The 24,011-nt window shown below is 47.5% G+C and overlaps 1 protein-coding gene across 2 annotated transcripts in view; it reads right to left on the bottom strand.

Moving 5' to 3' along the window:
• The window catches only part of ZBTB7C (zinc finger and BTB domain containing 7C), a 381,637-nt gene extending 358,741 nt beyond the window's left edge, over positions 1-22,896 (bottom strand). For both annotated transcript variants that reach the window (XM_033177799.1, XM_033177798.1), the window contains exon 1: positions 22,682-22,896. The gene's annotated coding sequence lies outside the window, so the exon portion shown is untranslated. The remainder of the gene's footprint in view (positions 1-22,681) is intronic.
• Positions 22,897-24,011: the final 1,115 nt, after the last annotated feature.

Genomic DNA, 24,011 nt, shown 5'->3' with positions numbered 1-24,011 from the left:
GTGTGCCAAATAGCATTCCAGGAAGCCCCACTGGGTGGATTAGAGAGGAAGAGACCAGTAAGGAATGTACTGCATTAATCTACCAAACCAGCCTCCTACTTTAATAGATGCTCAAAATGAATGGGGTTTTATTTCTAACAGGCAGTTGTAATGGAGACTACTGGAAAATGCGGTCATCTGAAATCCACAGATAGCTCCCAGGTCTCATTTTATCATCACTTACAGCTACCTGCCTCCTGCCATGAATCTCCTCCCTGAACTTCACTAAGTTACAAAACAGATGAGTTTGACCTTCATGTCTCTTTGCCTCTATCTTCCTTTGAGACAGAGAAACTAACGTGAAGATGGGCCAGAGAGGAGGCGCAGCAAGAAGAGAAAATATGAGCCTGGGCACTATAACCTGCATACACACAGCAACGGCTAGCTTTATCAGAAGCAGCAAACCAGCTGATAGCAAAACAGAATAAACAGTACCATTTGACAAAAAAACATGGTTTTCGCCCTCTATGCTGGTCTAGTTGGCTATGTAGGTTTTTCATTTTTTTTGCTTGTTTGTTTTGTTTGGTTTGTTGTTGCTGTTATTGTTTGTTTTTCACACAGGGTCTTGCTCTGTAACCCAGGCTGGAGTGCAGTGGCGCAATCTCAGCTCACTGCGACCTCTGCTTCCTGGGTTCAAGCGATTCTCCTGCCTTAGCCTCCAGAATACCTGGGATTACAGACACCCACCATCACACCCAGCTAATTTTTGTAGTTTTTGTAGAAACGAGGTTTTACCATGTTGGCCAGGCTGGTCTCGATCTCCTGACCCCAAGTGATCTGCCCTCCTCGGCCTCCTAAAGTGCTGGGATTATAGGCGTTAGCCACTGCACCTGGCCTCTGTAGGTCTGTTTTATAAGCCTGTTTGCCTCCCTTCAATTGAAATCCCAGCCACACTTCAGAACTCACTTGAGCCACAAAACCACCCTAATTATCCCTGCCCTCTCTAGCGTCCTTCTCCTGAACATCTTCAAGACCAGTTTGCCACTTAATCCCAACGCCAAACATAAATACAAATCTATCTTGCATTTTTTTTCATTTTGACTCAATGGATATTCATCTCTTCTCCCTAGTGAGGAATGTGTTCCTTAAGGTCAAGAATTATGTCCTATGTTTCCCGCAGACTTCCCCACAGCACCTAGCAGTATGGTGGGTATATAGAAAGAATGGAATAAACTGTTGCTGAGTAACTGGTTGTTTGAAAAGTATTTTTAAAATATAGCAGTGTTTACATTTGCTCTCTTTTTTATCATGGGAAATTCATGAGAGAAGTTGGCTTTAGCAAACTTATTTTGAAATATTTTATTTAAACTGACAGCCAGGCACGGTAGTACATGCCTGTGATCCCAGCTACTTGGGAGGCCGAGGCAGGAGGACTGCTTGAGCCCAGGAGGTCAAAGCTACAGTGAACCATGATTGCACCACTGCCCTCCAGCCTGGGCAACAGACCAATGCCCCTCTCTAGAAAAAAAATAAAAATAAGCTGGCAAACACTAGTATCACCGAAGTTGGAGCTGGAAGAGAGATATCTGCGCAGATCATCTTATATGGAAGTAATTGGTAGTACGTGGATAGTTGATTGATCTAGAACAAGTAGGGACAAAAAGATTCCTTAGAAGTACAAATCAGTACTATGTTCTTAAGAGTTCAAAGACTACACTCCACCTTGTTCTGTATCATCTTGTTTACAGGATTAAGTTGACCTCTCCTCTGCCCCCTAGTCTTTATTTGGACCAGGTTCCACTGCAGCCCAACCCTGTCTGAGTCATCACACTTTCTAAATAATTGCCCTGCAGTCTGAACTAATGTGGAGGCCTCAGGCTGTGAGAAGCAGGGTAACTGCAGGCTGCAAAACCACATTCTGTCATTTATTCATGGAGTGATGTTCAGAGCCCTTTAACTCTCTGTCGCTCTCTCTCTCTCTCTCTCTCATGCGTGTGTGTGCGTGGTGTGTGTGTGTGTACTGGGCTTTGTGAGCATCTGAGTTCTTTTTTTTTTTTTTTTTTTTTTTTGAGACGGAGTCTCGCTCTGTCGCCCAGGCTGGAGTGCAGTGGCCGCATCTCAGCTCACTGCAAGCTCCGCCTCCCGGGTTTACGCCATTCTCTCGCCTCAGCCTCCCGAGTAGTGGACTACAGGCGCCCGCCATCTCGCCCGCTAATTTTTGTATATTTTAGTAGAGACGGGTTTCACCGTGTTAGCCAGGATGGTCTCGATCTCCTGACCTCGTGATCCGCCCGTCTCGGCTCCCAAAGTGCTGGGATTACAGGCTTGAGCCACCGCGCCCGGCTGCATCTGAGGTTCTATACCACCCTGTGGGGTTATAGAAGAACAGGGTGGAGACAGAGGGCATCAAAGATAGACCAAAAAAAAAAAAAGGGGGATTCAATTCCTGACTCTGCTACTTCCTAATGTGTGACCCAGAGCCAGACCCTTTACTTACATGACTCTTGAATTTTTTGTTCTGTTTTGTTTTGTTTTTGCATTTAAAGGGTTCTTGTAGAGACTGAAAATATGTATAAGCACTTGGCCCAGTACCTGATACAGGAAAACACCAATAAATGGTTGTAATGGGCAGGATTTCTCTTGGGTGTTCCCCAGGGTAGACTCATAGCCTTACCCTCCGTCCAGGCCACCCTAAGCCCAAACCCCAGCCTGCTTGTTACTGAAGAGCCCAGCTGAAACCACATTCCTGTGCAGTGAGGCTCTCACTGATAAAAACAAAGAACTGGATCAACATTGGAAAGGAGAACGCTCAAGGGAAAAGTGAGCAACCATGCCCTGTAAAGCACGATTGAATGTGAAGAGCCCGGTACAGTGCCTGGCACGAAGAGGCACTTGATATATATTTTTGAATGAATTAATGAACTAATGCTCTCTGAATTATCTATTCGCAAGTTTTTCTAGACTCCCATCTCCACATCAGGAGATGTCCTGTACTCACTAAGCTGGTGTCAGAGGATTTCCAACAGAAAAACTTTTTTAGTGCATTTAAACATGCCACCACTGGTGTCGAATGAAGCTATGGCCAGTCATCCATATGAAGGGACAAGGGCTGGATCGGGACCCCTGAAGGAAGGAGTGTCTGCTGGCTTGTCCTGAGGTACCTGTGCTTTTCTGTTTTAATTAAAATCAATCATTATTTTCATCTAACCACAATAATATCTTCACACTAGACAAAATAGAAGATAAAGATAGGCTAAAACAAGAAAATGTTAATAATATTTTAATATTCATTGTTCCAGACTTTTTAAATATATGGATACATTTTAATCAAAATGGAATCATACCCCAAAAGTATCATTTTTTGCTTAGTAATTTATTTTGATCATCTTTCCAAAGTACTACATATTCTGCTCCACAGAATTCATTTCTTTGATCTAAAAAAGAGTGTCATTTTTTAAATTAGTTTTTTAACACACACATATAACAAAAGTAAGACACAAACAAAAAATCCAGACAATATCAAAGGTGTAAATAAAATGCAAAGCAAAAGCGCCTCCCACTGACATGCCCAGTCACGGTCCCAAGAGGTAACACTTGGAGCCCAATTTTTAATAGCTGCCGGTGATGATTTCCTATCTGTCACCTGCTTAAAACCTGCCAGCAGCTTCACCTCGAGAGTAAATTCCAGCCCCGATCAGGGCCTGCCCTTTCTGAGCCTCCACTTACCCACTGTAAAAGGAGATGCTGTGTCCCACCATCGCCAGCATGCCACAGTTCTGCCATCCACATGCCTATCTCAAAAGAGACTCCAGTGGCACTGACAGCCTGGTCCCAGTGGTGGCTGGAGAGGGCTGTGCAGCCACTGGGTCTCCCTCTCCTCTGCCTGAGGGCTTTGCATTTGACAAAAGACCTTCTCTCTGGCTCTTGCATTTGCCTTCATGTGCTACAGTGCCGAAATGCATGAAGACAACTGCCATAGGTGAGAAAGCCACTGAGCTGGCCACAGCAGACCTGGACTCCAACCCTCCTGCTAGTAACTAGTTGTATGGCTTAAAACCTCCAAGTTTCCATTTCCTCATCTATAAAACAAAGTGAGTGAACTGGAGCTTCAAAATTCCTTCCAACACTGGTGCTCCACTCCAGAGAAGTAAAACCATGGCATCTGGGTGACCGCCACCACGTGACGCAGCACCCTCAGAACTGAACCAGCCAAGTGAAGGGATGTCCTCTCCACAGGCCCTGGCAGGCTGAAGTGCTGAGCTAGGCTCTACCTAGAAGATGTCTCTCAGTCTTCTTTACTGTCCAGAACTCCATGAAGTTGTCAATGTTACTCTGATCTTACTCAAGGAGAAAAATGAAGCCCAGAAATCTGAAGTAACATGTTCAACTTCAAATGGTCCAGTGGCAGAGCCAGGGTTGAAAGCCCCGTCTATCTGACTGTCAACGTTTCTTTCATGCTCTGAGTGGAGTTCATTGAATGTTTGATATGCAAGTCAGTCAACTATATTTTCTACAGAATAATCAAACACTTTATTAAATTAACCAGACATGACTTAACGAATTACCATGTTCACAAAAATAATACAAAATCAGTATTCTGATCCTCAGCTGTTAATAATCACTGCTTAACTGAACCCTCCTTCTTTCTACAGCTGTGGTTTTTAAACTTGAGAATTGATCAGAACCTCCAAGAAGACTTGTTGAACTACACATGGCTGGGCCCACCCCTAGAGTTTTGGATTCAGGTGGTCTGGGTAGGGTGGGACCCCAAAATGCACATCTCTCACGAGATCCCAACAGATGCTGGTGTTGCAGCCGAGGGCCTCGCTTGGAGAACCACTGTTCAAGCACTCTTGTCTCTTTGGCTCACTCAGCTTGCAGAAGCTCAAGGAAAGCTCTAAGACCTCAAGCTATCTCCTCAAGGAGTTAAAATTCTTACAGCTTTTCAGTTGTCCCGACCACAACTGCCATCATTCACTGTGAGGACTTTGCTCCTCTGTTCAGGGTCTGCTGTACCTACTTCTCCTCTCTCTGGCACTCAGTGCAAGGGAGAACTTGGCTTTCTGCCCCATTCGTTGGTTTTCTGCTCCACACCAGCTGGCAAAGGCTGAAAGGAAAGGCCTCTAAGTAAGAATCCCAGCAGAGTGAATTCCCTGTGCCGGTATCTTAAATCAGAGGGCAAGACTGGTCCCCTTTCAAAGCATAAGATCTTCCCTTCCCACCACACATTGGATATCTAATAAATACTTGCATCTACATACAATGGATTTCTTCACCAGCTTTTTTTAAAGCTTTGAATTCTTAAAGATGAAATGCTCTTTTTTTGTCCCAAAATACAGTTTTTCAGAACTTCCTTTCAAAACACACAGACACACCCCGAAAGAATGTAACTGGGATTTAAAATTGTGGTTTCTGCCCAGAAGTCCAAGTGCAAGCTATGGCTGTGTTTCTCTGTTTGGCCTCATTTCTTGCTTGGAGTTATTAGGTATAATCAAGATTGCTGCTTACTGGGTAAAGGCCAAAGTTAGGAAGTTCCGTGCTTGAGCTCCAATCCTTTCAGGATTGCTAAGTGGTAAGAACTGCTTGAAAATCAGACTGGGAGTGTTACAGCTCTTTTAGACCTCGTCTAGCAGTTTTTCCAGTTTTTACCAGAATCTCTCCCTATCCCACAAACAATAAAGAAATCAGACTGAGAAAGCACAGTGTCTTTACTGAGATTACTCTCGGTAGCGAAAAATTGCTCTGGAGCTGAGGGAGGGAAGTGCTTTGCAAGAAACCTATAAAGGAGAAAAATGGGCATTTGGTGCCCTCCATGTTGCCTGTCTGTCCTCTTCCTCCAATGCCTATGCTAGGGTCGTTCTGGCAGGACAGTGCAGTGAAAAAGGCCTGGAAAGCTGGGGGACCGTGATCCAGTCTCCTCTACTGCTGACCAGCGAGTGTCCCTAGACCTCTTACTTCAGCTCCAGGGACAGTATTTGGTTGTGTGGATATAGAGGAAACTGGCCAGGATGACCTCAGAAATTCGCCTCAGCACTGTCTATTAGTGAGAACTGGAAGTGGTTTTCACTAAATGTGCTGATAACTATGCTTTTTGATGTTACAATACCTTGGCACTTGTGAACTTTTAATAAGCAGGGAGGAAATGTTGTTTGTCCAAGCCCTGAAGAGCCCACCTGCCAGGGTGGGACTCGAGTGGAATCAGGAGTGGCCCTGCCCAGAGTATGGCTGCCCCCCAACATCCCCACTCCCACCTCCCCACCCTCCACCCCCCGCCATCCCACCAGGCCTGCTCCAACCACAACACTTCCTGCCCCCTCAGCTCCCTTCTGCAGAGAAGGTGAAGCTAGATGACTCACTTGCCTGGGCATGGAACAAAGGGATTCCTTTCCCTTTTCTTCCCCTTTATAGAGTCACAGCCTCACCAACACCCTCTCTCCCTGACGGTCTCTCACTATAAAGTCAGTCACTGAATTGTACACCTAAAACAAAGTGAATTCTATGGCACGTAAATTATTCTTCAATAAAGCTGCTAAAAACGTTAAAAGAATGTCTTAATGTAAAGATTTCATTTGATTCTTCTCTGGTTAAGCTTTGAATCAAAACTAAAGGCATTTTGGTCAGGACACCTTCCAAATGATCACACACATGCACATATGCGCACATCCATACACACACACACAGAGAGGACTATAGCCATCGCCCCTAATTAAAAAGCAACCACAAAGGGCAAAATCTGAGAGGCACCAAGATAATCATAACCAACCTGAAATAATCAACCTCAGGCACTAGAATCAGGAACGGTGCTGCTTCAGTCACTGCAAAATGATGTTTCTTTGCTTTCAGGAAGCCAAGACCGTCCTAGGTAGCCAAAAAGGCATAGAGTTCCTAATATTTAAGATGCCTTTTGCAGCATTTATTTTCTAATTGAGCATCAAAAGAGCAAGGCAGAGGACACAATGAAGCAGCCACCAGCTCCCCTTCCCAGCCCTGGCCAGTCTCCAGTCTCGGTGGCCCCAGGTCAGCAATGCTACAGTGGATTTTGAAGTATTTATATCACAGCCATTGCACTTGAAAACTTCCATAGTTCAGCTCTCTAATTCTCCCTACACTGAAATGGGGTAGAGTAGACTTCAAGTTGGCATTCTTTTTTTTCCTGCACTTCCAAAACCTCCACGTGACCATTTTGAAAATGCAGGTGTGTTGTACCTGCAAGACCTTAAGAAATGTCTCAGAAGTTTATTTCTGTCCTACTGCTCTATTTTGTTCGGTCAAATCAACTGCTGCCTCTGGCAGATTCTCTAATGATTGATTAGAAGGTGGGGTGTAGGTAGCTGGGTTTTCTGGTGATATTAGCTTGAAAGAGCAGTTTCTGAAGAGCTCGCTGCCTCATTCACAGGGCTCAGCTAAGCCAGAGGTTCAGCAGATGACTCAAGGAGAAGTGTAGGGGGTGAGGGACCCGAACCAGGGAAAGATCAGATGCAGTGGGTTCATTCATTTTGATAAATCTTTTATTTTTAATCATCTGTAATAAGACCATAGTACATTGCACCACGTGTATGATATATTTTGGAAAGGTAATGAAGTCTGGGGAGTAGGCAGTGTAACTCAGCTGCCAGCTATTAAATCTTTGCTTAGAAGTAGGGTAACGTCAGGGATTTGTGTATGTCTATGTGTGTGCACATGTGTGTAAAAATTACAAGGCTAGTACATTAGCAGGGGCAAAAATTAGCCAGGTTCTACTACTATATTGAGATTTAGAACATCAGAGTACAGTGACTACATTTTTCTGTAGAGATCTTTACAGCTATTTGAAATTATGAACCCATAATATGCAAATGCACGGGGCTAAGAAATACACATTCTTGGCAGAGACTGAAGATGTTATAATGTGTGCTGTAAACGACGACGCGTATGTGTATAAAATCAGCACGCACATACTAACTGGTCGATTATCCCCTCTAAAACCACACATAAATTCTCCTGACAGGAATTGGAATTTTGCACACATCCCAAGAATGAACTGACTCTTAATGTGCTGTGTGTGTGTGAAGGATGGAGTATTAAAAAGCATCAGGAAGGGTCACTAAGCTAAGGAAGAGTACCTGCTGATCCTCCAGTATGACAACAAAGGGTCTCGGGGCTATATTTTCCTCCTGCGCATGGTCATTATAATATTAGTGATAGTCGATAATGTTTACTGAGTTTGGGCCTCTGTGACAGTCACTGTGCTGGGTGTTTTTCATCCATGATCTCGTTTAAGGAGAGAAAGAGAGGCAGGGAGGGGGGGAGAGAGAGAGAGAGAGAGAGACAGACGGAGAGAGAGTGTGTGTGTGTATGTACGTGTGTATCAGAGGGATTGGGGGTGATGTGTGTGAATGTGGATGTATGCACGTGTGTTCTATTCGAATGTGTGTGTGTGTGTCCGAGGGGTTGAGAGTGATGTGTATAAATGTGGATGTGTCCACGTGTGTTCTATTCGTGTGTGTGTGTATGTGTGTCAGAGGGGTTGGGGATAATGTGTATGAATGTGGATGTATGCACATGTGTTCTATTCGTGTGTGTGTATGTGTCAGAGGGGTTGGGGATGATGTGTATGAATGTGGATGTATGCACGTGTTCTATTCAAATGTGTCTGTGTGTGTGTGTCCGAGGGGTTGAGAGTGATGTGTATGAATGTGGATGAGTGCACTTGTGTTCTATTCGTGTGTGTGTGTGTGTCAGAGGGGTTGGGGATAATGTGTATGAATGTGGATGTATGCACGTGTGTTCTATTCGTGTGTGTGTACGTGTCAGAGGGGTTGGGGATGATGTGTATGAACGTGGATGTATGCATATGTGTTCTGTTCAAATGTGTCTGTGTGTGTGTGTGTCCGAGGGGTTAGGGGTGATGTGTATGAAGGTATATGTGTACACTTGTGTTCTACACCAATGCTTTACCACCCTGACAAATGGCTACTTTCCCGGGGAATGTAACCATTTACTTTGGTAAAAATGCTAGTCTGCCCATGAAGCAGGCAGGAAGAAGAGCTCAGTCATTAGGTACTCAGGGACTGGGGACAGAGTCCTCATACAAAAATGTGTCCTTTTGTGGTGAGACTACTTCCCACCTGGAGCCAAAGTCTGGGCCAGTCTTAGCCATTTCTGAATGAAGAACAGGACATTAGGGAAGTACAATCCAGAATCTGAGAAGAGGCAAAAAATTCCCAAACTAGAAAGCTGCTGAGTCAGGTCTATACAGAAGCAGAGTCTTAAAAAGTATAAGGAAGGAAAAGAAAAAAGCCTTTAGTTAAACAATGGCTTATAATGACTTCTGCAAATAGGTGACTCTCAGGGAGGTGGTAGAATCTGGTGCATCAGAATCTGTCATAAAAAATTCCAGCAAAGCAATGGGAGTAGAATACAGGATGATTTAGCTTTCTGTAATGTAAGCAGAAATATTATTTTATCAAATAAGTCACTTTTACAACCTTTCTCTCCATCCCTACCCTACTCCCAAAGCAGTTTAGAAAAACATCCAGGGGTGGCTGGGCGCGGTGGCTCAAGCCTGTAATCCCAGCACTTTGGGAGGCCGAGATGGGTGGATCACGAGGTCAGGAGATTGAGACCATCCTGGCTAACACGGTGAAACTCCGAATCTACTAAAACATACAAAAAACTAGCCGGGCGACATGGCGGGCGCCTGTAGTCCCAGCTACTCGGGAGGCTGAGGCAGGAGAATGGCGTAAAACTTGGAAGGCGGAGCTTGCAGTGAGTGAGCTGAGATCCCACCACTGCACTCCAGCCTGGGTGGCAGAGCGAGACTCCTTCTCAAAAAAAAAAAAAAGAAAAGAAAAATATCCAGGGATTCCAGGCATAGACAGAGGCAAGGACACATCTACTTTCCAATGGCAGGCAAGGACAATAACTAGGATGTTGCCCTCTGCTTTGTTATTGTACTACCCAGATTATGAGCAAGATTTCTGAGTTCTTGGAAATTATCCAGATTAGGAGATGATTTGCAAAATGGGCACAAGCACATGTAACATCAGAGGTACATGAGAAATCAGAAGCATTTTCCCTGCCTTCAGGGAGCTTTCAATAAATACTCTGCAAGAGCCAAGACAAGAAGCCTGACATGAACAAAACTTCATCAGGTGAGCTCTGGGTCTACCACCTACTCATACTTCATCAAGACACCGGTTCCCAAGGGCTAAAGACAGTCAGAAAAATAGGAGGGCTTTTTTGGTTAAGTGGTTTATATTTATTGGTAAGCTAGTACTAGGACAGAGAACCCTTGAGATTACAAAGATGGATGATAAATCCACTGAAGGAAGCATATGCAAACGTAAGCCTTTGAATGAGGTCCCTGAATCTCCTTGCCACATTTCACAGCCTAATCATTACACAAGATCTGTTAGCCTTCAAATCCTTCCCTCTGTTCATGTCCACTCATCACCCCTAACAATACATATTACTTGGCCCACATCACACAGAGAGTGGATATAATGCAAGAGGAATTCTTATGCTGAACCACAAGCCACAGTGGTGGTTGTCAGCAAGTCACATGGCTCTCATAGAAGTTGAAATATTGAAGTATCCATCTATAGAATTATAAAGCATGGGTGGATGCCTACCTCTGGGATGTCTTATCACCTGAATTTAGTGATCTGGTATTTCTTGGTGCTGGTAGTTGCATTTTTACAACAGTGCTTTACGTGGCTCCAAAAGCAATTTCCTAAAATGCCCTAAGAAGAGGTATTGGTAAATGAATAAAAATAATTCCAGTTTGGTGCTGGACTAAAATAAATGGTTTTAGTACTTGGTATCAAGTGGATAATCTCTTCCTAAATTCTCATTGTTCAAGGCTAAAATGGAAATTATGCCATTTCCCGAAGCATACTGAGCTAAACTAGGCAGAAAGCCAGATGTGAACTGCACAGAGCGGGGAACCAGCTTGGGAGTTAAGATTTGCTGCAATTACTTCCCCATGCCTGACCCCCTTAACCAAATGTATTTCCTCCTGCTTCCTACACACAACTACAGACTTCTTCACTGAGCTTGGCCCCATGTTGGTCCCACTACCATTCCTTTGTACAGGTGGTTCCCCACCTGAATACCCTCTAGGGACTTCAGGGTCAATTTAGGTGCAGTGGAGAGAATCTGGGCTCTGGAATCAGAGCTCTTCCACTTTCAGATAGCCATATCACCTCAAGCAAGTTAACCTAAACATTCCAAGCCTCAGTTCATCATCTGCTCATTTGGAATAATAATATTACATTGAAAGTTGCTGTGAGAATGAGCGGCTACGTCACACATAAGAAGTGCCTGTTGTGGCTGCTCAGCAATGTCAGTTCTCATCCTCCTACCAGCTCCCTTCGCCAAGTTCATCGCAAGTCTCACAACTTGCCAACTCTAAGCACACAGACTCTAGGTCCCTTTTCTTTAAAATCTTACAAGCTACACTATGTCATTTAGCTCTTCAGCATAAGCTTATACATCTTGCATATATTTTCATAAACAAATGTTTGCATCCTTGAAGGCAAGACCATGTCTTGGGCTTCTCCTGATCCCCTGCAGAACCTCACCCAGGACTAAAGACTCCATCAGAATCCTAATGCTCCTTGTATTCCCTACGGGATCACAGCTTCACTACCTGCACATACACAAAAGCAGCAAAGCTTCTGCATGACCAGGTGTTTCCAGGGCCAATCCACAACTATTGAGTGACTTTAGCTTGTTGCCTTCAAGCCTGCTGATGGTGGTCTACACTCTCACCCCGCGATCTGTTTCCAAAAGCATCCCGAGTCCCCAAAAGGGCAGGCTGCCGGGATTAGGGACAGCATTCATTGGAAGCACAGTTCCCTCAACTCAGAAGTGGAACATTGAGCTGTGTACACACAGGGACAAGTCCTGGGATCTGCAGGTCAGGTAGGCAAAGCATGCTTTTTTCCACATAGCAAGGATGATTTCTCCCCAGTGTCCACAGCACCCTCTGTCCACAGGGCTGCTTGGCCATTGCTGCCTGTTTGCTGCGAAGTGATTGGCCTGAGAGAAAGAGCTTTGCTCACCAGACTCTGAAGCCAGAGGGATTTCAAAGGCCCTCAAGGTCAGAAGACGCTGCCCTTTGGAGAACCCTGCAGATGGGCAGTGACCTTGAGGTAGCTGAGGGAGACCAAGGACATGGTGCCACAAGCTGGGGTCAGGAAAGCCTAAGGTCCCAAAGAAAAGATTAGCCCAGGGCCCCCTCCCTGATACCCTGCACCTCACCCCAAGTCAAAGGGCCCAACATGACCTCTGTGGCTTCCATTTACCTTCATCAAGGCTATGCCCGATGCTGCCTTAACCTCCTTTTTCCAGCATGAAGCTGCCTCTGTTCTCTTCTGCCATCCAAGTCACTGGCTTATCTGAGACCCCACTGCTTCCCCACTCCCACGATATTAGTACCATCCCTCACACCCTTCTCTGTTCCCTCACCCCCACCGTTGCCTGGCCCAGCATCCAGCACATAGTGGGAGCTCAGGAAACACTGGTTTCATAAATCAGTGTTGAGTGCATGATTCGTTTTCTAAGAAGTTCAACCAAAAATTATTTATTCTACCTTAATCCTTAAACAATTAAGCAATTTTATCCTTTGAAGTGTCTTGTGAACAACAAGTCGGCGAAATTATTCTTAGAGTGCTATAAATTTTCCTGTATTCAGAAAAATCAAGGATCGTTTTCATACAAAAATCACTGGGTATTGTATCAGCAAAAGACTGGAAACAACTGAAATATCAACGTAGGCGGGCTGGTGAAATAAGTCAAGGTATAATTGCCGGACAGTCAGATATCTCCAAGACGTTAAGTGCAAAGTGAGATTCAATGCGTGAGATAAGCTCCCATTTCAGTAAAGGAATTAAAAAAAAAAAAGAAAATGCAGAAAGCATCTTGTACTTAAAGTTATCTAAACAAAATTTTAAAAAAAAAGAAATTTTTAAAAAATACCATGCCCATGGATGCACACATGCATACATATGTTTTGTATTGCATACAATGTATTTAAACTGAAGAAACCATTAATAGTGGTTGCCTCAGGGTAAGGAAACTAACAGCAGTGAGAAAAAGATGTTTCACTTTAAAACCCCTTTTGTACCTTTTGAATTTTAAACCATGGAGGTGTTGACCTATTCGGAAAAATTAAATTAAAAATTCAAAGCAAACAATGTGTGGAAAAGTAATAAAAAATCTGCTTTAGGAAAACATAAAAGAGAAATCCTCATTTAAAAACAGTTCAAGGCAGCCTGTTGCGTCATCTGTTAACTGCAGGAGAAAAACTGAGGAGGCACCGTGGCTGCAGGAGGACTGGCCAGTGGGGTGGCGGGGAGGCGAGTGGCAGCAGGTTCTGGCCCTGGGCTCCTCAGCTGCCTTCTGGAAGGACCTGAGAGCAGGGCAGCCTCCCTGGGCCTCGTCTGAAGCAGCTCTCAGAGCAGGCAAGCCTGTTTCCTGTCTGGGAGTTGAGGTCGTCAGGTAGACACAAGCCAGTTACTTAGTGACAATCTCATTTTAAAAAGAGGAGACACTCCATAAAAGGAGAGAAAGCTTTCTTCCCTCCAGAAGTTGCTGGTGCGGAGATTAAAACCCCAAATCCCCATTCACTGGAGTGCAATGACACCAGTGCTGCTGACTTCAGGAGCTTAAAATACATTTGGGGACACACCCTTTCCCCCAAACACACCTGCTGCTTTTTCCTCCCTCTTCCCACATCCTCTCTTGACAGGCCAAGTGCCCATTTATGACAGAGCTGAAAAATGTCCTTTTTTGTTCTAATATTTCCTGTGGGGCCCCTCCCCTCTTTTATGGCTGCCATTCAAAGCCATCTGGGATGACCCACCAACCAGAGGAAGCTTCAGAATTGAAACAATCAAAACATGTCACCTTTCAATAGTAACAATTAATGTCCCTGCCCCATCTCCAAAATGCACTGTTTCAAAAAGGCAACTCATGGTGATGGCTGAACACTGTGGATTCTCAGAGAGACCTATCGTATAAATGGTCCAGACAGAACTTTTTAAGGACATCCTTTCAAACACAGGGCCAGCGGTCCTCTCTGTTTCCCACACTCTCTCTCCAAGTTCTACCGCCACCCTCCTCAAACCTGGGAAGGGACTAAAATTGCTTTCTGTGTCTTTCTTTCAGGAATTAAAGAACACCAGAACTGAAATGGCTGTTAAAGATAGCCTCATGCTACAAATGGGGAAACTGAGGCCCATAAAAGCGTGTGTCCCCATCTAGAGGCCCTGCTGCTCCCCCTTCCAATGCAGAGTACCCCTGTAGCCACAGCCTCCCCTAGGGTGGCCCCTGCAACCTGTGTCCTGGGCTCACTGCATTGTCTGGTAGGCAGCCACTAGCCCTGTGGGGCTACTAAGCACTTGAAGTATGACTAGTGTTAGATACTGAAATGATAATATCTTGGATATATTGGGTTAAATAAAATACACGATTAAAGTTAATTTTACCTACTTCTTTTTACTTTTTAAAAAGGTGGCTACTAGGAAACTTAAAGTTACGTAGACAATTCTTGCTATATTTCTATTAGGCTGCGCTGCTCCAGGTCATATGCTACTTACTCAGCCAGCTCCCAGTCAGCAGAACTGACCTGGCCTGCGCTCCATCTTTGTGTGGCCAGACATTATCCACTACAAAGACCAATCCATGCCCAGGTGCTAATTGAGTAAGGAGTGTGCCCCTAGCAGTGACATCTGGATTCAGCTCCTGAAGCCACAGCATGATTTTAATAAGCGCATCTCTCCTTCCGTTCGAGGTAGGGAAGGAGGGAGGGATCCTAGCACCCCTCAAGTAGTGCTAATTCTACCTGCATGTGAGCTCATGACACCCAAGAGTCCGAATTTCTGTAGGCTGGGATTTTATTCCCTGAGATAGGGTAGTCGCTTGGGGAGAGAAGCAAGACAACAAAGCCTTAACTGTTTTTCATTTTTTGGCATCGATCCTGTCTTTTCTCATCTCTCCCTTCATGTTAGGAATAGAAATTTACAAAACATAAGTAATAGTGGCTCCCCTCACTCTTCGCTGAGAGCTATTTTAAGTGCTCTGTATGTATTATCTTATCCCATTTTCCCAGCCACCCTATCAAATTGGTATTATCACCAATGCATAGGTGAGGAAACCGATGCTCAGAGAGCTTATGTGATGTGCCCAAAGTGATGCAGGAAAGCCACCAAGCTATGGGACTTAGGTCTCATCAATCCCAAAACCTATGCTCCTCATCATTCCTCAACTTCTAGAGCCTCAGTTTCCCCATCTGCAGTATGGAGATGGTACCTGCCTGGAGGCAGGTCAGGGCCTCAGAACCCCCAAGGACCCATCCTTCCCTGGGACTAGGTTCTGGGCACTGAGGAGGTTCCAGTTTGAAGAGTCCCCATCTCTTGCCACTTCCTGGCTTAAGCTGCACCCCCTGGTCCCAGTCTTGACTCTGTGAGGCTCCACCCATGCCACCTTCCCGCTTGGGTCCCTCCTGTTTGTCTCCAAGGAGTTAAGTGCTCCTACCCCCCTAAATCAAGATTTCATCTAAGCCTCACCTCCTCCAAACGCCCATCAAAATTCTTAAGTCAGAGAACCCTTTCACAGTTGACCATCCCATGGTGCCAATTCATGCTCTTGTTCCCAGGATGCAATGATGCTTCCATCCTTCAAGCCCCCAAGGCCCCAGAACACACACTTCAAAAGAAGCCTTGACCTCTGTGAACTTAACAAGGGTCTCATCTCCCACAGGAAGAATTCTATATTTCATTCATTGAGCAAAATAGTTCCTGAGTCCTACTGTGTGCCGGACACTCTTGTAGGCCCTGGGAACAGAACAATGCAGGAAACAAAGTCCTAGGGCTCCTGCAGGAGTGAAGACATCCCCCAAACAGTGATGCCCTAATCACATGAACCCAATGATGCGGGTTCATATTTCTTGAGTTCCTCCTGCTTAGTTTTAGGTCAAAAAAAAAAAAAAGATTAGTTAATGGGGATTGATTCTTTTCTTGTCATGGTTAAATAAGGTATGGTACATTACTTTAAGGAATACTACACATCCATTACAAGTGCGTTTCTAAGGAACACAATGACTTAGTAATGTGATCAAATGCTCAGTAAGGGGATAACTTGCAACATCATATACCCACACTCCTTAACACACTGATGGAGACAGGTGAGCCTGAGAGGCATGTTTCTAAGCACATCCACAATGTATTGGAAGCGGAGAAGGACAACTGTTTTCCTTATGCAAAGTACAGAAGCAAAGCCTGCTAAAATCTTTAGTGAAGAGACTTGACATTTTCTTCTAAGTATCAGTGTGAGTATCAATGTGAGTATCAGGCTCTCAAGAGAAAGGAAGTTTTCTGTTTGGTAAAAGATGGCATGGATTTTAAAAGTTTTGGAAAACAATGTTTTTCCCAATTATGTTTTATGCGTGTGCTTATGTGTATATGTGTGTGTGTGTTGGTGGTTCCAGAAAAAAAAACACTGGAAGGAAATACACCAAAATGTGGGTGTTGTAGAAGGTTTTTGTTTTGATTTTATTATTTTCCATATTTTCCAAATTTTCTATTATAAGTCTTACTGCTTTCATAATCAGAAAATAAGCAGTAAACTGAATGCTAATAGTTTTTTAATTTCCTCATGAATCTGTTTTTACAGGCACAAGTTCAGTGGGGTTTGGAAATCAGTAGGGTGTGAACCACCAATGAATTCCCTGCTCCTGCAGGGCTGAGTGTGCCCCTGGCCCCGAAGAGAAACCCTCCCTGCATCCACACTGGCAGACAGCTGTCCACAGCTGTTCTGAGGAGGCTGCCAATGATGAAGCGGGTGGAAAAACACAACATTCCTGACTCTCCAAGGATGGCATTATGCTTGGAGCTCTTGCCCACCAAAGAAGTAAATAAACAGAGAGGTGGTAGCCAGTCAAGCTAGAGGAACTCCAGTCCCAGAGGTGAGTCAGCTGCCAGAGCTTCCAGACTCCCAACAGAATATCTGAAAGAAGACTCCATCTAACTAAGCCAACCACCCTTGTCAAATCAGGGCTAACATCTCTTGACAATGGCCCTCCTGGGCTATACCTCTTGAATGTTACCTTCCCTCCCTGCCTACATGACAGTATATATGAACAAGCTTCATTTCTGCCTCTAGGCTGAAGAGATCCAGAAGGCAGGGCCTTGGGCTGACTCAACATCATATACCCCAACAGCACTAACTGGCATATTCATTTACCAACTATGTACTTAGACACTGCTGTGTGCTAGGCACTGTTCTGCTGTCTGAGAACATAGCTGGTAAATGAATATGCCTAGTTATAGCCCAGGAGGAAACAACAGATTGCAAAACAGACAAGGTCCCTGTCCTCAGGGAGCTTACACTCTGATGGGGGAAGACAGACAAGAAACAAAAGGAGAATCAAGATTATATCCAATAAAAGACTGCACATTGGGTACAGTGTACGCTGCTCAGGTGATGGGTGTACCAAAATCTCAGTAGGCACCACTAAAGAACTTATTCATGAACCAAATACCATCTGTTCCCCAAAAAGCTATGAAATAAAAAAATTAAAATAAAAAGGGCCCTTGAAGCATCCAAAAGAGAGATAATAAACAGGCCTATTTGGTATGTTAAATTATATGGGAAGCATTGTCAAATAAAAAATAACGTTAAGCCTTTAAAAAAGAAAAAAAAAAGATTGGCGAGGCGCAGTGGCTGATGCTTGTAATCCCAGCACTTTGGGAGGCCAAGGTGGGCAGATCACCTGAGGTCAGGAGTTTGAGACCAGACTGACCAACACGGTAAAACCCTATCTCTACTAAAAGTACAAAAATTAACCAGCCGGCGGGGGCCACCTGTAATCCCAGCTACTCAGGAAGCTGAGGCAGAACTGCTTGAACCCAGGAGGCAGTGGTTGCAGCGAGCCAAGATCGTGCTGCTGCACATCAGCCTGGGTGACAAGAACGAGAGACTCTGTCTCAAAAAAAAAAAAAGAAAAAGAAAACAAAAGAAAAGAATATAGTCCAGGTGATGTGTCAGTTAGCAGCCAGTTATGGGAAGATCTGAAGGAAGAACATTCCAGACAAAGAGAACAGGCAAGCCAGAAACACATGAGCTCAATGTGTTTAAGAAACAAAAAGGAGGCGGAAGGGTGGGCACAGGGAGTGAAGGGGAAGTCAGAGACACAGGCAGAGACCAGATCCCACATGCCCACAGTTGGTTACACAAGGGAGTGGCCTGGTCTGCCTTACTGAAGGAAACTCACTTTGCCTGCTCTGTGACACTGGATTGTGCCATGAGAGCCTACAGAGAAGGACTTCATCACTACCTGTTGAATTGATGAATGGATGCTCTCAATATCCATTGGGGTTAGAGGTATGGAGGGGCCAGTCAGCTTGGCCCCAGGTTCTCACAATGCCTATGGGAACCCCATCTATTCTTATCTACTTCTATGACTTTGCCTTCCCAACACCCCCCTTCACAGTGCCACGGAGTAAAGCAAATAAGATGCAAATTCAACTGCTGTCCACCCATCCACCCATGCCCAGCCCGCAGCATTCATTCAGGAAACATTTTTCATGTCCAGCCCTTGCTGATGCTGAGGACATGAAGACAAGAAACATGCTAGCCCTGCCCTCAAAAGCTCCAGCATATGAGGTCTGTGAAAAGCTGGCCAGGTGCCACGCAAAGCCACAGCTGTCCGGCCCCGATCTCTCTATCCACAGCCTCCTACTGAAGTCTCCCCCTGGTAAAACCTGCTGTGAGCCCCTGAGACAGTTCTGATGGGCGGATCAATTCACACCAAAGGGTTAAACAGAAAGATAAGCTCAGTGCCTTGCCAGCTTCCTCCACCCCACCCCACCCCCATTCCTCCCTCCACCAACCCAGGGAAAAAATCTGTTCGGCCTCAGGAATGAAGTTGTAACTGATGGCATGGCAGGTACTATTTATTCCAGACAAAGGAGGGAGGACTTTGGTGTTGGTTTGAGGAGTGGGTGGGTGAGGGGCCATTGGGGACCTATTTGGGGCAGAGTCAGGGGAGGAAGCAAAGAGTTTTGAATGCATGCCTGAAACCTCCTTGACCAGCCCCACACAGAAATGACTCAGCTTGGAGTCAGAAGGAACCACATCTAATTTGCCACTTTCAAAATCTCCTGCATAAGAATCATTGTTGTCATTATTTAGAAAAGCCAATTATCCTCACATTAATGAGTTGTTGACAGCTGTCCTGTGAGATTTCTGGGGCGTACCTCACTTTGTGCAAATGGGAGTAGCATCTGACAAAAAGTACACACAGTGGCTCTAGAAAATTCTTGTAACCCATCATTTCTTAGCCTTTTGGATAAGATCAAATGTGGAAAATCCCTGTGTCCTAAATTCCCCCAGGGCAGCTGGCACTCCAAGAAGCCCTGCAGGATGCTGCACACAGGCCAGGGTTCACTCCAGTACCCTCCGCGTGGTTAGTTGACAGGTTTTCTTCCAGTGGGACACAGCCATCCCAGGGAGAAGTCAGTGCTGTGGATGGTTCCAGACCCTTGAATCTCTTCTTCCCAGGAGGGGAGGAGGGGTTATAAATAGCCTGGACTCCTTCAGCCCTACACAGGCACAGATCCCACACCCCCGCCCCAGCCTCAGCCAGCTGGTCCTTCCGCGCCCAAGTTCCCACAGCCTGCTATGAGAGGGAGGACAACTGCCCACCCTTGGCGGGGGCAGGGAACAAAAATGCCCTGGTGACAGCCCCCAGTGAACTGTAACTACAACCCCACCACTCCTTCATATCCCCTTCACACCGACACTGCTGGAGAGGGGTGAGGGGCCGGTAACATTACTAGGGGGTCTCTTATACCTGGTCAGCCCAGGAACCCCAAGCTGCGTGCTGAGAATGTTAATTCAGTGGGAAAAGTTATAGGAATAATACTCTCCCTGTCTCTCTGCCTCAGTTTCTCCCTCTGTAATTTGAACAAATAGCTGAATTATCTCGTGGGAATGCTGATGAGATTAGCATGCAATAAAAGTGAAAGGCATCGTAACACCGTATTATCATCAGCATATCAGATCTTGATTTCTTCTGTAGGACTGCTAAACACAGTAGATATGGAGTAGGGGGCACTGATTCTTATCTGTTCATGAGAGCAGAAGAATTATACCCGGCAACTCTGCACTAGTCTTGAATTCTTGATACTCTGTGTGCTTAAAAGCAATCAAACTTACAAAATATTCTCTCTCGCAAGTCACTTCTGACTAATACAGATTGACACATATTGCATCCAGCTTATTTTAATAAAATTCTACTGGACTGTATATGACATTATAGACTGAAATCTAGCATCGCCCTAGAGTATTATGGTTTGGGAGGAAAACGTTCAGATAACAATCACTCTGTTTATCATTCAATTCCTTCCTCCTCATACACACTGGTACAAAATAAGTGGCTAAAATCAAAGTGGCCAACTCGTAGCTCTTTTTAATTTAGACACTTTGTTTGCTCAATAAAATACAGAGTAAAAAACATTTACTGAAAACCCACTCATTGATGTTTAATGGCTGTGTCAAATACAACAACATTTATTCCAACACCCCCAGATAATTGCTCATCTTTCTCATTTGGTATCCACAACAGCGCAGCATTTGTGTCCAAGTGTAATTGATCCAAAATTGGGCTCCCTTTCAAAAATATCTGTAAAATCTAATTACTAGGAAAACAGCGTTCTGGCATCCTATGGAAAGTGGGTGCTTCAGTGAAAAAAAGCTGCAAATTCTTCTTGGCTAATCAAGCTGCATTATGTTACAAAAGGAGCTTGAGGAATTTGGGATAATGAGGGAGCAGGAAAAGTTGGGATAGTGTCAGACTGGACTTTGCAGTGACAGTCCTGCTTTTTTTAAGCCAAGGACAGGGGACAGGAAATATACCACATTTGCTGTCAAGCATGGATTTAGAAAGTACCAGATAAAGAGGCCATGATGGGCTTGGGGTGTGGGGGTGGCATTTCTGATCTCAAGCCCTACCAGGCCTTGCCCAGGGAAGTCTCTCCACCCTTGCCTGGAAGGCTGATGTCATTTCTAGTCTCGCTGGGCCTCTAGCCACTGTAGCAGGTCACTTTCCTTTCTTGGGCCTGAGTTTGCTCATCTGTAAAATGAGTGCTCCTGTTATCTCTAGGGTCTCTTTCAACTTCAAAATCCTGTGATCTTCTATAAAGCAAAGAGCATGCTTTTTGCTCATGTACTTGTGGGGGCAGGGGGCAGGGGGCAGGGAGCGGGAGACCCCGGACCAAGGAGAACGAAGGACTGAGAGTTTCCACCTCTCACGCAGTTTTGTACCTAGTCAACACCCGGGTATCGGCTCCGCTCTGGGAATAATGCTTTCTTTCAGCCCAGGACGACCTACCGAGGTGTTTCTACCTCGCTGCCCTGGATTTCTCAACCCCGCCAACGAGGAACAGGGCCAAGCCACCCGACTTCTCGGAGCCTCCCTCTCAGTACTGGGCACAGTATATCTTCCTCCTTTAAGGGGTCTTCCCTTACCACTCCCACTCCTCTTTCTGTCCTAGAAGCACCAGAAACTCCGGCTCTAGCCTTGCGATTGGTCCGGCGAGGCTTCCAATACAGGCAGCGCACCCCACCCACCCCCAGCTCCCCTCGGCCTTGCGCCCGCGCTGCGGAAGGTTGGGTACCAGACTCCACAGTTTCGCAGATTGCAAAGATAACGGGAGCTGCCGCTTCGCTTTTCTTTGGCTCCTCCTGGCCTTCATCCTAGTAAAACCAGACAAGCAACTGGAAAAACAAAGCAGCACAGTGACCAGAGACAATTCGCTTTCAACGGAGCAGGAGACATGCACACCTTGAGCGAAGATGTACGCAGTTCCTGTGCGTGTCGCTGGAAACAGACCTCGCACTACCCCGCGCGGCGACAGATACGGGGTCGGGCTCGGCTTTACTTGTCTGAGGCTTGGAGGAACTGTGTGCGTGCGCCAATTTCCCCCAGCTTCCCGATTTGACAGCAGCAAGGATCTTTGAGTCCCACATGAGCGAGACTTCGGGCAAGGACCCTACTCGGTGCTCAGATCTCATCGCGAGGTGCGGGATCGCAGCCTTTCCAGCTCATTTTCCAATTTTCAAGAAAAGACAGTGCAAAGTGCGGCTGCCAAAGTCCCAGAAAAACGTCACTCACCAAAACGCTCCCGCGCCTTCCAGGCAGAAGTGCGGTAAAACTTTTGGCAGAAACCACCTGTGGCTGCCGACGGGCCCGCCCCGCTCCGGCCCGGAGGCGTCGCCGAGCCCTGGGCCGCACGCGCCCGCATAAGTTCCTTTCCAGCCCCGCGCGCCACTTCGCTCCGGGCCGCGGTGCCAGCCAGGAGGCGCGGCGCCCGCTCGCTGGCTCGCTCTCGGCTGGCTCTCCCCTCCCTCCTTCCCTCCCTCCCTTCTCCCGCCTCCTTCGTTGCATGGCTGCCGCACGGAGCCCCTGAATAGCCACCGCAGCCCCCCGCCTCCTGCCCACCGCGCGGAGGGCGCCCCTGCCCCTGCCTGCGACCCGGGGCGCGCTGACCGCCGGCCTCCTAGCAACGACCCCCGCGATAGCTTTCCGGCGTGGCCCAGGCAGAGCCACCTTCCCGGCGCCCCACGACCTCCCGACCCGCCTCGGCTGCCGGGGTGCTGGGGAGACCGCGAACCCGGCAGCCGGCGCCCGAACCCGGCGCGCGAAGCCGCTCACCTCCGCGCGCCGCCGGCCCCGCGCGCCTCCCGCACTTGGCGCCGGGCCGCGGTCCTGGCGTCCTTCTTCGCCGCCGGGTTCCGCCGGTCCCCGGGCGCCCGAGCCTCGCCGGCCGCGCCGCTGTCACAGTCTCGTGGCCGGGCTGCGCCGGCGGGTATGGAGCGGAGCGGCAGCAGCGGGCGCGCGGGCAGCTCCTCCCTCCCCGCGCCGCGCCTCCGCCCTCCCCGCGCCCCGCCTCCCGCGCCGCGGCTGTCAGCCCCGCGCCAGCGCCGCCGGCTCGGGGGGCGCACAGGGCTAAAGGGCCCGGATGTCTGCGGTCTCCTGTAGCTCGCGTCCGCCCCCTCCCCGCCCCGCCGCACATGCACTTGCTGCGCCACAGCCCCCGCCCGGCTCCGCTAATTTCTATTTTGACAGTAACTGTGGCGAGTGGGCGGCGCGGCGGGGGGCGCCAGGGACCGGCGGAGGAGGCGGGCGGGAGTCAGGCCCCGGCGCGGAGGCGGAGTGAGGGGGCCGGACCCCGCCACCAGCCGCTCGGGGCTCCGCGTCTTTTCTCTTTCTTTCCTTTTTTCTCTCTCCCTCCTCCAGGATTTAAAGGGACAGCCCCGGCCGAGGCGAGGGGGCCAGGCGGCCGCCGTTTCTCCGGTCTCCAGACGCCCTCTGCGGCCCGGCCGGACCCGCCCGCACCCCCAGCGCAGGGTCGGGACCGCGGGGTATTTTTAGGTCCACACCCCACCTGGGGCAGCGGTGCGGCAGAGATGGGCTCTGCCGCCCCAGCGCACGGCTATTTTTACAGAGTCCGATGGGGGAGAAAATAAAACAACTCGGCAACTGCTTTTCTACCCGAAAGTCGGGAGCAGGGAGTGGGGGCGAGAAGTTAGTTTCCCAAATGCTCTCGGCACTACAGCGAGCGCAGCAAGACGCCTCGCCGGCACCAGAAAACTTAAGCTTGCCGCGCTCCGGGGCGCCGAATCCCAGCGGGCAATCCCACCTGGCGGCGCTGCGGCCCCAAGTCCCCACCCCTCTGGGCCTTAGGCTTCGCACTCCGCACTGGGCTCGCCGGGGAGCAACCGCTGACTGCCAGTCACTCCCCGGGTCGGCCCGGAAGGCGGCCTTCCGAAGCGTCCAATCACCGCGCAGCATTGCCAAGGGGCGGGCCCGGGGAGGGCTTGTCCCCGCCCCGTCCTGCCGGGCCCCGCCCCCTCGAGTCCGTCCTGGCCGGAGTATGTAGCTGGTACCCCGAGCGCTCAGCGGTGCTGGAAGCCACGAAGGGCCTGTGCGAGGGGAGAAGGAGGGGTCTCGGCCCTGGAGAGGGCATGAGCGTTCTCGGGCA

This window comes from Trachypithecus francoisi, unplaced genomic scaffold (assembly GCF_009764315.1).
Source record: "Trachypithecus francoisi isolate TF-2019V2 unplaced genomic scaffold, Tfra_2.0 Lachesis_group19, whole genome shotgun sequence".
Taxonomy (NCBI): domain Eukaryota; kingdom Metazoa; phylum Chordata; class Mammalia; order Primates; family Cercopithecidae; genus Trachypithecus; species Trachypithecus francoisi.
This window is presented reverse-complemented; position numbering and strand designations above follow the sequence as displayed.